Source organism: Mobula birostris, chromosome 19, assembly GCF_030028105.1.
Source record: "Mobula birostris isolate sMobBir1 chromosome 19, sMobBir1.hap1, whole genome shotgun sequence".
NCBI lineage: Eukaryota > Metazoa > Chordata > Chondrichthyes > Myliobatiformes > Myliobatidae > Mobula > Mobula birostris.
The window spans coordinates 13,528,468-13,546,367 of NC_092388.1; positions in this window are offsets into that span (position 1 = coordinate 13,528,468).

Genomic DNA, 17,900 nt, shown 5'->3' on the forward strand with positions numbered 1-17,900 from the left:
CACATAAAAATTATTATGAATTACAATCATTGTAAAAATAAACAAATTGTGCAAAAAGAGAGCAAAATAGTAGTGTTCAGGGATTCATGAACCATTGAGAAATCTGATGGCAGAGGGGAAGAAACTCCTCCCAAGACATTGTGTGTGTGTGTGTGTGTGTGTCTTCAGGCTCCTGTACATCCTCATTGATGGTAGTAATGAGAAGAAGGCATGTCCTGGATGGTGAGAGCCCTTCATGATAGACCATAAGATATAGGAGCAGAAGTAGGCCATTCAGCCCATTGAGTCTGCTCCATCATTCAATCATGGGCTGATCCAAATCTTCCAATCATCCCCACTCCCCTGCCTTCTCCCCATACCCTTTGATGCCCTGGCTAATCAAGAACCTATCTATCGCTGCCTTAAATGTACCCAATGACTTGGCCTCCACAGCCGCTCGTGGCAACAAATTCCACAGATTTACCATCCTCTGACTAAAGTAATTTCTCCCCACCTCTGTTCTAAATGGACGTCCTTCAATCCTGAAGTCATGCCCTCTTGTCCTAGACTCCCCTACCATAGGAAATAACTTTGCCATATCTAATCTGTTCAGGCCTTTTAACATTCAGAATGGTTCTATGAGATCCCCCCCCCCCCCCCCAATTCTCCTGAACTCCAGGGAATACAGCCCAAGAGCTGCCAGACGTCCCTCATGTGGTACCCTTTCATTCCCGGAATCATTCTCATGAATCTTCCGTGAACCCTCTCCAATCTCAATATATCCTTTCAAAAATAAGGAGCCCAACACGGCACACAATACTCCAAGTGTGGTCTCACGAGTGCCTTATAGAGCCCAACATCATATCCCTGCTCTTATATTCTATACCTCTAGAAATGAATGCCAACATTGCATTCGCTTTCTTCACAACTGACTCAGCCTGGAGGTTAACCTTTAGGGTATCTTGCACAAGGACTCCCAAGTCCCTTTGCCTCTGCATTTTGAATTCTCTCCCCATCTAAATACTAGTCTGCCCATTTACTTCTTCCACCAAAGTGCATGACCATACACTTTCCAACATTGTATTTCATTTGCCACTTCTTTTCCCATTCCCCTAAACTATCTAAGTCTTTCTGCAGGATCTCTGTTTCCTCAACAGTACCCGTTCCGCTACCTATCTTTGTATCATCGGCAAATATAGCCACAAATCCATTAATCCCATAGTCCAAATTATTGACATACATCATAACAAGCAGCAGTCCCAACACTGACCCCTGTGGAACGCCACTGGTAACCGGCAACCAGACAGAATAGGATCCCACTCTCTGTTTTCTGCCGATCAGCCAATGCTCCACCCATGCTAGTAACTTCCCTGTAATTCCATGGGCTCGTATGGCCTTCTGAAAATCCAAGTACACCACATCTACTGCATCTCCTTTGTCTACCCTGCTTGTATTTTCCTCAAAAAATTGCAGTAGGTCAGTTAGGCAGGATTTTCCTTTCAGGAAACCATGCTGGCTTTGCCCTATCTTGTCATGTGCCTCCAGGTACTCCGTAATCTCATCCCTAACAATTGATTCCAACAATTTCCCAACCACTGATGTCAGGCTAACAGCTCTATAGTTTCCTTTCTGCTGCCTCCACCCTTCTTAAATAGTGGAGTAACATTTGCAATTTTCCAGTCATCCGGTACAATGCCCAAATCTATCAATTCTTGAAAGATCATTGTTAATGCGTCCGCAATTTCTCTAGCTACTTCCTTTAGAACCTGAGGGTACATTCCACCAGGTCCAGGAGATTTATCCACCCTCAGACCATTAAGCTTCCTGAGAACCTTCTCAGTGGTAATTTTCATTGCACATACGAGGGGTGATTGATAAGTTTGTGGCCTAAAGTAGAAGGAGTCAATTTTAGAAAACCTAGCACATTTATTTTTCAACATAGTCCCCTTCTACATATATGCACTTAGACCAGCGGTCGTGGACCATATGGATCCCTTCTTTGTAGAAGTGGTCCACAGCAGGGGTAATTGATAAGTTCGTGGCCTAAGGCAGAAGAAGATGAGTTATACAGCTTTTGTTACATGCACGTGCAGTTCAACTCTTTGAGTGAAAATGCAAAAAGTTTGAAGTTAATAACTCATCTCCTACCTTAGGCCACGAACTTATCAATTACCCCTGCTGTGGACCACTTCTGGAGGTCCAAGACGCCGACTTTTACAAAGAAAGGATCCTTATGCTTCATGACTGCTGGACTAAGTGTATAAATGTAGGAAAAATAAATGTGTTAGGCTTTCTAAAATTGACCCCTCCTACCTTAGGTCATGAACTTATCAATCACCCCTCGTACTTCACTTCCCTGTCACTCTTGAATGTCCGTATACTGCAGATATCTTCCACTGTGAAGACTGATGCAAAATACACATTCAGTTCCTCTGCCATCTCTGTCTCTCATTACAATATCTCCAGGGTCATTTTCTATTGGTCCTATCTTTTACCCTTTATGTACTTAAAAAAGCTTTTAGTATCTTTTTTGATATTAGTCACCAGCTTCCTTTCATAATTCACCTTCTTAATGACCTTCTTAGTTTCCTTCTGCAAGTTTTTAAAAGCTTCCCAATCCTCTATCTTCCCACTAGCTTTGGCTCCCTTGTATGCCCTCTCTTTTGCTTTTACTTTAGCTCTGACTTCACTTGTCAGCCACGGTAGTGTCCACAATAGATGCCACTTCCTTGGGCAATCACCTTTTGAAGATGTCCTTGGTGGTGGGGAGGGTTGTGCCTGTGATGAAGCTGGCTGAGCCTACAACCCTCTTCAGCCTCATGCGATGCTGGGCATTCACGCCTCCACACCAGACGGTGACGCAGTCAGACAGAATGCTCGGCACCACACACCTGTGGAAATTTGCAAGTGTCTGTAAATTGCTGATTTCTTTACAACACTTAGATCTCTTTAAACATTAACATCTTTCAATCTCATCAATTAAAAATAATCTTGAGTTCCTGTTTTTCTATTGAAGTGTATGACTTCATACTTTTGCATATTACATTCCATTTGCCCCATCCTTGTCTATTCACATACTCTGTCTGTATTCTCCTGTAACCTGCCCGTCTCTCTCCTTACAGCCAACACTGCCACCCAGTGTATATCTGCCACAAATTTAGATACAGGTTTCCTCCGCCATCCGAAGGTAGAGCGTTCCTATGAAACAGTTCGTGAGCCGAAATGTCGTAAAGCGAAGGAGCAATTACCATTTATTTATATGGGAAAATTTTGTGAGCGTTCGCAGTCCCAAAAATAACCTACCAAATCATGCCAAATAACACATAAAACCTAAAATAACAGTAACATATAGTAAAAGCAGGAATGATATGATAAATACACAGCCTATATATTGTAGAAATACTTCTCTACAACGATTGCCTGCACAGATCTCCGTAGTGAAAATCTCACGCAAGCGCTGTTGGCATCAATGCGCTCTCCAGTAACCATTAAACTATGAAGCTGCCGAATCTACCAAATAACACGTAAAAATACACAGCCTATATAAAGTAGAAATAATGTATGTACAGTGTAGTATCACTTACGGGAATCGGGAAGACAGCGCCGAGCACACTGATGATGGTGTGTTAGGCTGAGTCATCGCAGGTTAGGTGGTGCAGTGGCCCCCACCCTCCAGGCCGCCGAGCGATACATTGCCGCGAAGCATGCAGGGGTACAGCGGTAATTAGGTGCTGCCCGGCACGTAATTGTGGGCCCAGATCAGTGCCGATTTCCAATTGCATCACCTCTGATCTGGGCCGACAATTACGTGCTAGGCGGCACCTAATTAATTAGCATGTTTATTTCGGCTTTTTTCTAAAAGATGTGCTGTGTGCCTCCTGGCTACCGCTGCATTCTCTGCGAATCGGTACAGTATCTGTCCGGGGCCCGGGGGTTGGGGTGGTGGGACACGGGGGGTGTCATCTCATCGTCGATCAGGGCAGGCAGGTCATCTCTATCTATGTCTGCCTGTCTCAATGTCGAAGGTCGAGGTTTGTCGTCTGCTGTGGCTGATGTGGAAGGCTTGCTTGACTGCTGAGCCTCGCGCGTTTTTCTATCATACGGTCGTTTGTAAGCACTATAGGTTGACCCATTATAGAGCCTAATGTCTGAGGTTAAGGATGACCTCAATAGCGCTCTTTGGAGTAGCACAGTTGTCTTAGTCTATTACTAAAAGTGCCACTAGTGTTATGGCAGCTCTCAAGACGTACTTTAAATTCACCATTTTCAGATAATTAGTAAATAGATTCATTATTGTCACATATATCAAGGTACAGTCAAAAAATAGTTTTGCATGCCATTCATACAGATCATTAGATCAAATCGGTACATTGAGGTAGTACAAGGATAAACAAAAAGTGCAGAATAAAGCATTATATTTGCAGAGACTGTGTTCTGCAAGCAGATAATAAGGTGCAGGGCCTTAATGGAGCAGGTTGTGAGGTCAAGAATCTATCTTATTATAATCGAGAGCCATTCAGTAGTCTTATAACAATGGGATAGAAGCTGTCCTTGAGCTTGATCGTACACGCTTTCAGGGTTTTGTATCTTTTGCCTGATGGAAGGGATGAAAGGGATGGGATGCTGGGTGGGGTCTTTGATTATGGTGGCTGATTTACTGAGACAGTGAGAAGTGCGGATAGAGTCTTGGGGGTGGGGAGCTGGTTTCTGCGATGAGCTGAGCTTTGTCCACAACTCTGCAGTTTTTTGCGGTCTCGAGTAGAGCAGTTGCCATACCAAGCTGTGATGCATCTGAATACAATGCTTCCTGTATTGCAACTTTGGGGTGGCATGGTAGCCTAGAAGTTAGCGTAGTTCTTTAGAGCGCCGGTGACCAGGTTCAATTCCTGCTGCCTGTAAGGGGTCTGTACCTTCTCACTGTAAATATGTGGGTTTCCTCCAGGTGTTCTGGTTTTCTCCCACAGCTGGGTTAGTAGGTTAATTGGTCACATGGTGGTAATTGGGTGGCACAGGCTTGTAGGGCCAGAAGGTCCTGTTACCACAAAAAATCTGTCAAAATTGGTGATGGTCAACAGGCTTATGCAAAATTAACACCAACGGTGTCTTGCACCTTTGGAATGTGAGAGGAAGGCAGAGAACACCCATGCGGTCCCAGGGAAAATGAACAAATTTCTTAAGACAGCAGTGGGAATTGAATCCCAGCCTTAAGTTGTAATATTGTTATGCTAACAGCTAAGCTACCACAAAGGCAATTTAACAAGAGGTCAATTAACCCACCGAGCTCAAATACGTTATGCAAATATTTAACATAAATTCAAAAATTTTTTTGAATAAGCATGGGATCTTGAAATAATTTTCTAAAGGAATAAACTTCAGTTAGTTTACTTATAGCAAGATGGTTTTCACTTAGAGTCATAGAGAGACAGCATGGAAAAATGCATTTAGGCTCTATGTCTGCACCAATCATCACCCACCCATTTTACACTAATCCTGTATCAATCCCTTTTTTTTATTCTTCCCAATTTTTCCACCAAGTTGCCCCAGATTCCACCATGCACTTGCACACAAGAGACAACTTACCCACCAAACTACACCACTTTAGGACTTCGTTGGAAACCAGAGCACAGTCGGGAGAATATGCAAACTGCACACAGTCAGCACCTGAGGTCAGGACCGAGCTGGGGTCTCCTTCAGTGTGAAGCAGCTGCTCTTCTAGCTGAGTCCCAATGCAAATTTTCTGAATAACTGGTCCAGGTGACTTATCTGAAAGAGGTAGCCGAAGAGATAGTGGAGACATTAGTAATAATCGTTTAAGGATCACTAGATTCTGGAGTGGTTTTGTAAGATTGGAAAATTGCAAATGCCTCTCCAATCTTTAAGAGAAAAGGAAATTAGAGGCCAGTTAGCCTGACTTCAGTAGTTTGGAAGGCTGAACCAATATCCAATATCCTGGTTGGGAGTTTTGCTAATGCCACTTGGGAGAATTTAAACTAAATTTGTAGGAGGCTGGGAACCGGAGTACCAGTTCAGTAAGGGAAGTTATATGTCAGGAAGGTAGGAAGAGGAGTTGGCCAAAATTAATTGGAAAAGAACACTGGCAGTGATGACGGCAGAGCAGCAATGACTGAAATTTCTGGAAGGAATTCAGAAGGCAAAGGATATATACGTTCCAAAGAGAAAGAAGTGTTCTAAAGGCATGATGGCACAACCATGGCTAAGAAGAAGTCAAAGCCAACATAAAAGCCAAAGAGAGGGTATATAATAGAGAAAAATTTGTGGGAAGTTAGAGTACTGGGAAGCTTTTAAAAGTCAACAGAAAGCAACTGAAGTCATTAAGATAGAATAGTAAGCTAGCCAATTATATTAAACTGAATACCAGAAGTGTCTTTAGATATACAAAGTGTAAAAGAGAGGCGAGTGTGGATATTGGACCCATGGAAAACAATGCTGGAGAGGTAGTAATGGGTGAAAGGAAATTGCAGATGAACTGAGTAAGTACAAAAGTTTGTATTTTGCATCTGTCTTTGCTGTGGATGACAGGAGCAGTATGCTGGAATTTCAACAGTGTCTGGAGTCAGAAGTGTGTGAAGTTGCCATTGCTAGGGAGAAAGTTCTTGGGAAACTGAAAGGTCTGAAGGTAGATAAATCACCAGGACCAGATGGTGTACACCCCAGGGTTCTGAAGGAGGAGGCTGGAGTTATTGTGGTGGTATTAATAATGATTTAATAAAGAATTATTAGATTCTGGAATGGCTCAAGAAAACTGGAAAATTGCAAATATCTTCAAGAGAGGAGAGAGCAGAAGAAAGGAAATTATAGGCCAGTTAGTCTGTCCTCAGTAGAGAAGATGTTGAAATCGATAGTTAAAGGATGTGGTTTGGGAGTACTTGGAGGCACATGATAAAATAGGCCGTAGTCAGCATTGGAAAAGCTCGCCTGACAAATCTGTTGGATTTCTTTGAAGTGGCAGATGGAACACAGCGTGGGAAGTGTATGGTCATGTACTTTGATAGATGAAAAAAAAGGGTAGACTATTTTCTAAATGGAGAGAAAATTCAAAAACCTGAGGTGCAAAGGGATATGGAAGCCCTTGTGCAGGATTCCCTAAAGATTGATACATTGGTTGAATCTTGCAAGGAAGGCAAATGTGATGTTAACATTCATTTGAAGAGGGCTAGAATATAAAAGGAAGGATGTAATGTTGAAGCTTTATAAAGCACTGGTGAGTCCTCACTTGGAGTATTGAGAGCAGTTTTGGGCCCCTTATCCTAGAAAGAATGAGCTGACACTGGAGAGAATTCACAGGAGGTTCATGAAAATAATTCCAGGATTGAACGATTTGTCACAGGAAGAGCTTTTGATGGCTATGGGCCTGTATTCACTAGAATTCAGAAGAATGAAGGGTGACCTCATTAAACCCTATCGAATAAGTTTCAACCTATCTTAATAGAGTGGATGTGGAAAGGATGTTTCCTATGGTGGGAGGGTCTGGGACCAGAAAACACAGCCTCAGAATAAAGGGCCATCCTTTAGTTCAGAGACAGAGAGAAATTTCTTTAGCCATGTAGTGGTGAATCTGTGGAATTCATTGACACAAGCAGGCATCTGTGGAGGCCATGTCTTTATGTATATTTAAGGCAGAGGTTGATAGATGCTTGACGGATCAATGCATGAAGGGATATGTGGAGAAGGCAGGAACTTGGTCCTGAGAGGAATAATGGATCAGCCATGCTCCTATATCTTATGGTCTTATGTCAAGAAAAGTATTGAAAAGCAAAATCGAAATACAGGTGTGATAGATCAGATACTTTGAATGTGTGTCTTTTAATGCTAGGAGTATTATGGGTAAAGGTGATGAATTTAAAACATTAGATTAGATTATGAGGACATGCAGTCCTCTTTTATTGTCATTTAGTAATGCATGCATTCAGAAATGATACAATGTTCCTCCAGAATGATATCACAGAAACACAAGACAAACCAAGACTAAAAAAACTGACAAAAACCACATAATTATAACATATAGTTACAACAGTGCAAAGCAATACTGTAATTTGATAAAGAACAGACCATGGACACAGTAAAAAAAAAGTCTCAAAGTCTCTTGAAAGTCCCAACATCTCATGCAGACGGTAGAAGGAAGAGAAACTCTCTTCCTGCCATGAACCTCTAGCGCCGTAAACTTGCCGATGCAGCACCCGACCACAGCCGACTCTTGAGTCCGTCTGAAAACTTTGAGCCTCCGACACCGAGCACCACCTCTGCCGAGCGCTTCGATCCCGGCCCAGGCAACAGGCAATAGGCAAAGCCGAGGATTTGGAGCCTTCACCTCCGGAGATTCTCGATCGCACAGTAGCAACGGCAGCGAAGCGGGCATTTCAGAAGTTTCTCCAGATGTTCCTCCGTGCTTCTCACGTCTGTCTCCATCAAATCAGGATTGTGCACAGTACCTATTTAACAAATACGATATCATTTCGGAGCAGCCGCGCGCGCTGCGTCGCGCCGCCATCTTCTCCTCCCCACCTATAGCCACTTACAAGGAGATATGAACCTGGATCCTAAGCTCTCTCTGCTCAGCAACACTGTTAAGGACCTTTCCCTTAACAGTGTATTGTCTCCTTGTATTTGCCCTACCTGGATCGATACGTGGAACTTCGATATTATGACCATTACTGAAACATGGTTGAGTGAAGGGAAGGAATGGGTGATTAATGAACGAGGTTTTTGAAGTTTTAGAAAAGGTAGAGGACAAGGTAAGTGTGGGGTGGAGGGGGAGTTGCTCTACTAGTCGGGGACAATATCACAGCTGCACACATATTCCCTGATATTGAGTGACTTGTTCACCTTTTCCTGTATTTTATATACTTATTTCAAAAGGTTTTGTCCATCAACATTATCTACACAATTGGTGCCACAGCAGAGCAGGCAGCTTTAAGAAATGAATAATATTGGGATACTTTATTCATCGTATGCAAAGTAGCTGGATGTTGCACAGCCAACGCTGAAGCGTTATTCATTTCTAAAATTTGATCTTGACCTGAGTGCATAAGTAAATTTTAAGTTCCGCAGAATGAAAGATTGTAGGACAAGATGTAGGGGGAGGGAGTGGGGGAGTGGAATGAGATAAGGTAAGGGAACCTTGGATGACCCAAGAGGTCCTAAATTTAGTCAGGGAAAAAGAGAAACATAAAAAAAATTGATTGATCTTAGTAGGTTAAAAGGTTGGGCCAAAGTGCTTGTACTGTGCTGTAATATTCTATGTTCTATATAAGATAGCAGGAAAGTGCTCAAGCAGACAATTGGGAAGGTCAAAAGAGGACATAAAATGTCTTTGGTGAACAGGATGAAGGAAAATCTGAAGGCATGTGATAATTACGTTAAGAAAAGGAGAATAACGAAGGACAAGGTAGGTTGACTCGAGGATAAAGGAGGGAATTTGTGCTTGGAGTCAGGGCAAGTGGCTGAGGGTCGAAATGAGTATTTTGGGTCGACATTTACTGAAGAGAAATAATTGGAAGATAGTGAAAACAGAGTGGGACTTGTTAATGTGTTAGGAAGAGAGAGTGCTGGGTATTTTGAAAAGTATTAAGGAATAAGTCCTCAGAGCCTGATGGCCGATATCCTAGAATACTGAGGTTTTGTCAAAGATCTTTGTGTCCTCACGTATACCAGGCAAGGCTCCAGAGGGTTAGAGAGTAGCAAATGTTTTTTTTTGAGGCAGTCCAAGGGAATGATGAGGGTAAGGTAGTGGACATTGTCTACATGGACTTCAGTAAGGCATTTGATAGGCCCCTCATGGTAGGTTGATTCAGAAGACAAAAACACTTGGGGTCCAGGATAAATTGCAATTTTGAATTCAGAACCGGCTTGCCCGTAGAAGACAGTGAACGCTATTACTCACCGCGTTCCACGTGCCACGCTTTCTGCCGTGAGGAGGTATCTATCCCAACCACTTCCACAACTCCAGGATTTTCTCTCCACCGCCTGTAATGGGCCTGCACGCTACTTTATCCACTGCCGGATCTTGAACTTCTGGTAGTGCCCCCCATCACCTTTTCCCTCTCACATTATCTCCTTGCCTGCCCATCGCCCTCCCCCCTGCACCCTCCCTTTTCTTTATTCCATGGCTTTCTGTCCTCTCCTATCAGACTCCCCCTTCTCCAGCCCTGTATCTCTTTCACCAGTCAACTTCCCAGCTCTTTACTTCACCCCTCCCCCTCTCCTGGTTTCACCTGTCACCTAGTGTTTCTCGCTCCCGTCCTCCCACATTTTAAATCTACTCCTCAGCTTTTTTTCTCAGTCCTGCTGAAGGAGCTTGGCCTGAAATGTCGACTGTACTCCTTTCTATAGTTCCTCCAGCATTTTCTGTGTGTTGCTTGGGCCTGGAGCACCTGCAGGTTTTCTCTTGTTTGCTATTATTCAAGTTGGAGGACCATGACCAGTGATGTTCCACAGGTTTCCACAGGGACCTCTGTTATTTGTGATAACTCAATGATTTGGATGAGAATGTCGATGGGAGGATTAGCAATTTTGCAGAGGAGTCAGAGTTAGAAGGTGGGGGAGGGGAGGAAGAAATGTGGTGATAGGTGAAACTGGCAGGGGAGGGGTGAAGTAAAGTACTGGGAAGCTGATTGGTGAAGGAGATACAGGGCTGGAGACGGGGGAGTCTGATAGGAGAGGACAGAAGGCCACGGAAGAAAGAAAAGGGGGAGGAGCCAGAAGGAGGTGATGGGCAGGTAAGGAGATGAGGAGAGAGAGGGAAGTGGGAATGGGGAATGGTAAAGGGTGGAAGGCATTACCAGAAATTCGAGAAATTAATGTTCATGCCATCAGATGGCTACCCAGACAGAATATAAGGTGTTGCTTATCCAACCTAGGTGTGGCCTGATTGCAACAATAGAGGAGGCCATGGACTGACATATCAGAATGGGAATGGGAAGTGGAATTAAAATGGGTGGCCACTGGGAGATCTTGCTTTTTCTGGTGGATGGAGTTTAGGTGCTTGGCGAAGTGGTCTCCCAATCTATGTTGTGTCTCACTGATATAGAGGAGGCCACACTGGGAGCACTGGATACAGTAGATGACCCAACAGACTCGCAGGTGAAGTGTCATCTCACCTGTAAGGACTGCTTGGAGCCCTAAATGGTAGTAAGGGAGGAGGTGTGGCACTTGTTCTGCTTGCAAGGATTAGTGCCAGGAGGGAGATCAGTGGGGAGGGATGAATGGACAAGGGAGTCGTGTAGAGAGTAATTCCTGCAGAATGCAGAAAATGGGTGGTGGGGGTGGGGAAAGAAAGATGTGTTTGGCAGTGGGATCCCACTGGAGACGGCAGAAGTTACGAAGAATTATGTGCTGGACACAGAGGCTGGTGAGGTGGTAGCTCAGGACAAGATGAACCCCATTCCTGGTGGGGTGGCAGGAGGATGGGTTGAGGGCAGACATGTGCGAAATGGAAGAGAAGCGGTTGAGGGCAGCGTTGATGGTGGAGGAAGGGAAGCCGCTTTCTTTGAAAAAGGAAGACATCTCCTTTGTTCTGGAATGAAAAGCCTCATTGTGAGAGCAGATGCAGTGGAGGCAGAGGAATTGAGAAAAAGGGATGGCATCTTTACAAGTAACAGGGTGGGAAGAGGTATAGTCCAGGTAGCTGTGAGAGCCAGAGGGTTTATAATATACATCAGTAGATAAGCTGTCCGAAGGGAGGGGTGAAGGGGGGGGGGAGAAGAGGGGAAGAAGAGAGAGAGAGAGAGAGAGAGAGAGAGAGATGTCAGAAATGGAGCAGGTAAATGTGAGGGCATTGTGAAAGTTGGAGGCAAAGTTGATGAAGTCAACAAGCTCAGCATGGGTGAAGGAAGCAGCACCAATGCAGTTGTCGATGTAGTGTAGGAAAAGTTGTATGGAGTGTTTGCCTTCATTGGTAGGGATGTTGGGTATACCAGTAAGGAAGTCATGCTGCAGCAATATAAAGCTTCAGTCAGACTGCACTTGGGCTATTGTGTCAGTTCTGGTTGTTCCATTATAGGAGGGATGTGCAGTCGGTGCAAAAAAAGGTGCACTAGCATGTACTAACATCGACTTCTCAAACTTCCGCTAATGCCCCACCTCCCCCTCGTACCCCATCTGTTACTTATTTTTATGCACACATTCTTTCTCTCACTCTCCTTTTTCTCCCTCTGTCCCTCTGAATATACCTCTTGCCCATCCTCTGGGTCCCCCCCCTTGTCTTTCTTCCCGGACCTCCTGTCCCATGATCCTCTCGTATCCCCTTTTGCCTATCACCTGTCCAGCTCTTGGCTCTATCCCTCCCCCTCCTGTCTTCTCCTATCATTTTGGATCTCCCCCTCCCCCTCCAACTTTCAAATCCCTTACTCACTCTTCCTTCAGTTAGTCCTGACGAAGGGTTTCGGCCTGAAACGTCAACTGCACCTCTTCCTAGAGATGCTGCCTGGCCTGCTGCGTTCACCAGCAACTTTGATGTGTGTTGCACCAGCATGCTGCTTGGATTACAGGGCATAAGCTGTAAATTTGTGTGAACTTAGGTTGTTCTTCCTAAAGTGTTGGATGCTGAGAGGAGACAAGGTAGAGGTTTTTTTTTTAAATTAAGAGAGGCACAAATAGTGTAGACTATCAGAATCTTTTCTCCGGGATAGACATGTCAAACACCAGAGGACATGTTTTAAGATTGGAGGTTTAAAGGCAATGTGAAGTGCAAGTTTTTTTTTAAGCAGAGACTGATAGCTGCCTAGAATAGATTACCAAGGGTAGCAGTGGAGGCAGACATTTTGTGAAGTTTAAGAGATTATTGGATAGACTCGTGATTATGATGGGAATGGAGGGATATGAATGCTACACGGAAAGAGGACATCAAGATCAGCACATCATGGGCTGAATGGCCTGACTAGTGCTCTGCTGTTCTATAGTCTATGAGATTTTTAGTTTTCAAATATGGCTGGAATTACTGCAATTTTTAACTGATCCCTTTCCAAATAAACGGAAAGGCCCGATCAAGTCCTGCCTCACTTCTCTCAGAAGTCTGCGAATCTTTGCACAACTCTACTCACTAGAGAAGACATCTTCAAGAAGGCAGCATCCATCATTAAGGACCCTCAGCACCCAGGACATTCTCTCTTCTTGTCACCATGTGATTAAGAGTAGCACAATGACAGTTAGTGTAATGTCTTTACAGTGCCAGTGACCTGGGCTTCAGTTCCACTGCTGTCTGTGAAGAGTTTGTACATTCTCCCTGTGACCATGTGGGTTTCCTCCGGTTTCTTCACACATTCCAATGACGTATGGGGTTGGTAGGTTAAATAGTCAAGTGGGTGTAATTGGGCTGTGCAGATTCGTTGGCCCAGAAGGGCCTGTATCTCCAAAATACAGAAAAACTAATGTTGAGGTCGAAATTGGATACTATCAAATGGCAGAGTAGGCTCAAATACTGATTGGGCTACACCTAATTGTTATGTTCTGAATTGTAAGCTAGCTTTGCATATGTAATCATATTTGCAAATTTGTCATTTTATCATTGGATGTGCTATAGGATGAAGGCTGAGAGCTGTGAACAGATGAACCCAGTTTTGTACTCACCCTGTTAGGCACTCATCCTGTTAGGTACTCACCCAGTTTTGTACTCACCCTGTTAGGTACTTGGTTGAATACTCAGCCTATTCACACAATTACTAGGAGGCAACAAAAGCTCTAGAGGGAAACCCTCAAACTGACATTTTTTCTCATTTGTAACTATTTATTCACTATAAGGACATTAGAGTTAATTAGTTATTTGCTGCCTGTTATGCCGCTGGTGTTTAGGACAGCAATTAGACTAAGTAAATTCCCCTTAATCTATAACCGATGCTTCTTCAGATATTAATTTTCTCTAAACATTAATGTGAATTAAAAACTGTATTTGATTTAAACAATCAAAAGACTTACCACTACCCCTTTACCTCTTAAGTGCAGCGTTTTAAGATTTGCTTGCAATTATATTGCTTCTGCTTGTTTTGAACATTGAGCCAGAGAGGAATTCACATGCTGAAACCTCACACTTTGTCATTGTAGTAACTACCTAAAAGCAAACTAAAATTTACTGACAAGCTAAATGAGGGGGTATCGCACTGTATGACACGCTTCCAACTAATGGAATTCCAAATCAAAAAAATACATTTATTCCTTTATTACACACCAACACTAAAGTCATTCGATTCATCCGTAATTCATGTAAAACAAAAACAAGCGTAATTGGATCAAATTCAAACAAGGATGGGTGGTTAATGAAAAATATGCTCTCCCTACTCACCCTCTCTCTCTATACTGCCAAGGAGGTCACCTGGGGACTATATTTGTTTATTTTAACTGGCACCCAACGCTGTGCACCACCCAAACCCATGTTACATATTACCTTAATCCAGCGAGGATGTGCAACACAAATACAATACAGACAGACAATATACAGATACGTGGCTCCTACATCGATCAAGATAAAACTCTGCAATAAATGTGGCTGCATATTTAGCTAATCCTTCATAGAAGTCAATAACTACACTTTCACAATGTTTATTCAATTTTTCAGACACTCATTTACAGAGGGAGCTTCAGAAGAAGACCAGATAGTATTCACCAAGTAATTTGTCCTCAGGACAATTCTCATATAATTTATCCCTTTAAAAATAATTGTAGGCCACTTAACCGCATTTTTTGAAATCTCTCTTGTAAAATCACATCAATATAAGTTAATTTAATTAAGTCACATAACCTGGGGAACAGGCTGTTTCAAAATGCTATATTCAGATAACTAGAGACATTTCAAACTATCAGAATTCAATAAACCTTTACGTTACCTCCCCAGAGGTTTTTTCTGATTTTAGGTGGAAAACAAAGTGTAGAAAAATAGTGCTCAAAATATTACAGGCATTTCGGTTTGATAGAACATTGGTCAGGGTGATGGAGTCACCCATCAAGAGAAGCTGTCTTTTTAACCCCTCGTGCCCACTTCACTATCTATTATTATGGGTGCTCCTGTGCTTGTCTGCTTACCTGGCCGATCGCCACATCCACTTAGTGTCCAAAAGCCCATCACTCAGTCTAAGGCTTTGATACTCACAACACGCTAGAGGAACTCAGCAGGTCGGGCAGCATCCGTGGAAACGATCAGTCAACGTTTCGGGCCGGAACCCTTCGTCAGGACTGTAGAGGGAGGGGGCAGAGGCCCTATAAAGGAGGTGGGGGGAGGGAGGGAAGGAGAAGGCTGGTAGGTTCCAGGTGAAAAACCAATAAGGGGAAAGATAAAGGGGTGGGGGAGGGGAAGCAGGGAGGGGATAAGCAGGAAAGGTGAAGAAGGAATAGGGGGAAAGCACAATGGGTAGTAGAAGGAGGTGGAACCATGAGGGAGGTGATAGGCAGCTGGGGGAGGGGGCAGAATGAAACTGGGATGGGGAGGGAATTACCGGAAGTTGGAGAATTCAATCTTCATACTAAGGAGCTGGAGACTACCCAGACGGTATATGAGGTGTTGCGCCTCCAACCAGAGTTTAGCCTCATCATGGATTTTACTTCAAACTTCCACCCAGCCCCCAAATTCACTTGGTCCATCTCGGACACTCTCTCCCCTTTCTCGATCTCTCGGTCTCCATCTCTGGAGACATACTGTCCACTGACATCTTCTATAAGCCCACTGACTCTCATAATTACCTCAACTATACCTCTTCCCACCCTGCCACATGCAAAAATGCCATTCCCTATTCCCAGTTCCTCCATCTCCGCCGCATCTGCTTCCAGGATGAGGCTTTCCGTTCCAGGACATCTCAAATGTCCTCTTTCTTTAAGGATCGTGGTTTCCCTTCTACCGTCATCAATGATGCCCTCACCCGCATCTCCTCCATTTCCCGCACTTTGGCCCTCACCCCATCCTCCCATCACCACAACAGGGACAGAGTTCCCCTTGTCCTTACCTACCACCCCCACCAGCCTCCGGATCCAGCACATTATCCTCTGCAACTTCCACCACCTTCAACAGGACCCCACCACTAAGCACATCTTTCCCTCCACGACTCCCCAGTCCACATGTCCATCCCCTCGGATCTCCCACCCGGCACTTATCCCTGTAAGCGTAAGTGCAAGTGCTATACCTGTCCCTACACCTCCTCTCTTGCCACCATTCAGGGCCCCAAACAGTCCTTCCAGGTGAGGCAACACTTAACTTGTGAGTCTGTTGGGGTCATCTATTACATCCGGTGCTCCCAGTGCGGGCTCCTCTACATCGGTGAAACCCGACGCAGATTGGGGGACCGCTTCATTGAGCACCTCCACTCCGTCCGCCACAACAGACAGGATCTCCTGGTTGCCACCTACTTCAACTGTGCTTCACACTCCCATTCAGATATGTTCATACATGGCCTCCTTTACTGTCATGATGATGCCAAACTCAGGTTGGAGGAGCAACACCTCATATACCAGCTGGGTAGTCTCCAGCCCCTTGGTATGAAGATTGAATTCTCCAACTTCCGGTAATTCCCTCCCCCTCCCTTCCCCCATCCCAGTTTCACTCTGCCCCCTCCCCCAGCTGCCTATCACCTCCCTCATGGTTCTGCCTCCTTCTACTACCCATCGTGCTTTCCCCTATTCCTTCTTCACCTTTCCTGCCTATCACATCCCTGGTTCCCCTCCCCCACCCCTTTATCTTTTCCGTTACTGGTTTTTCACCTGGAACCTTCCAGCCTTCTCCTTCCCACCCTCCCCCCACCTTCTTTATAGGACCTCTGCTCATTCACTCTTCAGTGCTGACGAAGGGTTCCGGCCCAAAACGTTGACTGAGCGTTTCCACTGATGCTGCCCAACCTGCTGAGTTCCTCCAGAGTGTTGTGAGGGTTGCTTTGACCCCAGCATCTGCAGAGTATTTTGTGTTTACTAAAACTTTGATAGATGCACAGTGAAGAGAACCCTAACTGCTTGCTTCACAGCTTGGTGTGGAAACACCAATGCCCAGGAACAGAATAGGCCACAGAAAGTGTTGGCACAGCCCAGTCCATCAGCAAAGACTTCCCCACCATTGAACATATTTACAAGGGACGCTACCACAAGAAAGCAGCATCCATCATTAAAAAAACCCACTATCCAGGCCGTGCCCACTTCTTGCTACTACCATCGGGCAGGAAGTACAGACGTCTGTTAAGTGAGTATTCTCACAGCTCATCGCTTTGGAACATCATATCAAAGATGAATGGTTGGTAGTAGGAGCAGAAGGCAGTGGAGGTGTAAAAATATAGAAGGGGAAATGAGGTGTCTGAAATGTGGTTTTGAATGCTTATGATAAATGTCATAAGGTTAGCACCACGGGAGGTCTATTGTTCCATTATGCCGATGATCTTTATACATCAGAAGAGAAATTTATGACACGTTGGGAATGACCAGTAAGGATTATTCATGGTACCATTCTCAAAATAAGTAAAATTAATCCCAAACTCAGCAGGGAAACAGAATTTATTTATTATCAGGAAACTTTGACTTTCAGTTGACTAAGCGTTGTTGCCTTTTCTTCAAAGGTTCATTTTATTATCTCTGAAATTCTTCAGTTCTCTGGGTAGCCAGGAATCCAAGAAGGAAAAGAAAGGCAGCACAATCATCTACTTCCCCGCAAAAACAAAACAGAACAGGCACATCAAGCCCCAAATCCCTCCTCTTGCACAAAAAAAAACACAAGCAAAATGGCAAACACGAGGAATTCTGCAGATGCTGGAAATTCAAGCAACACACATAAAAGTTGCTGGTGAACGCAGCAGGCCAGGCAGCATCTCTAGGGAGAGGTACATTGACTGTACCTCTTCCTAGAGATGCTGCCTGGCCTGCTGCGTTCACCAGCAACTTTTATGTGTGTTACAAGCAAAATGGATCAGGCACATTCACCCCCAATTCCCTCCTCCTGCACAAAA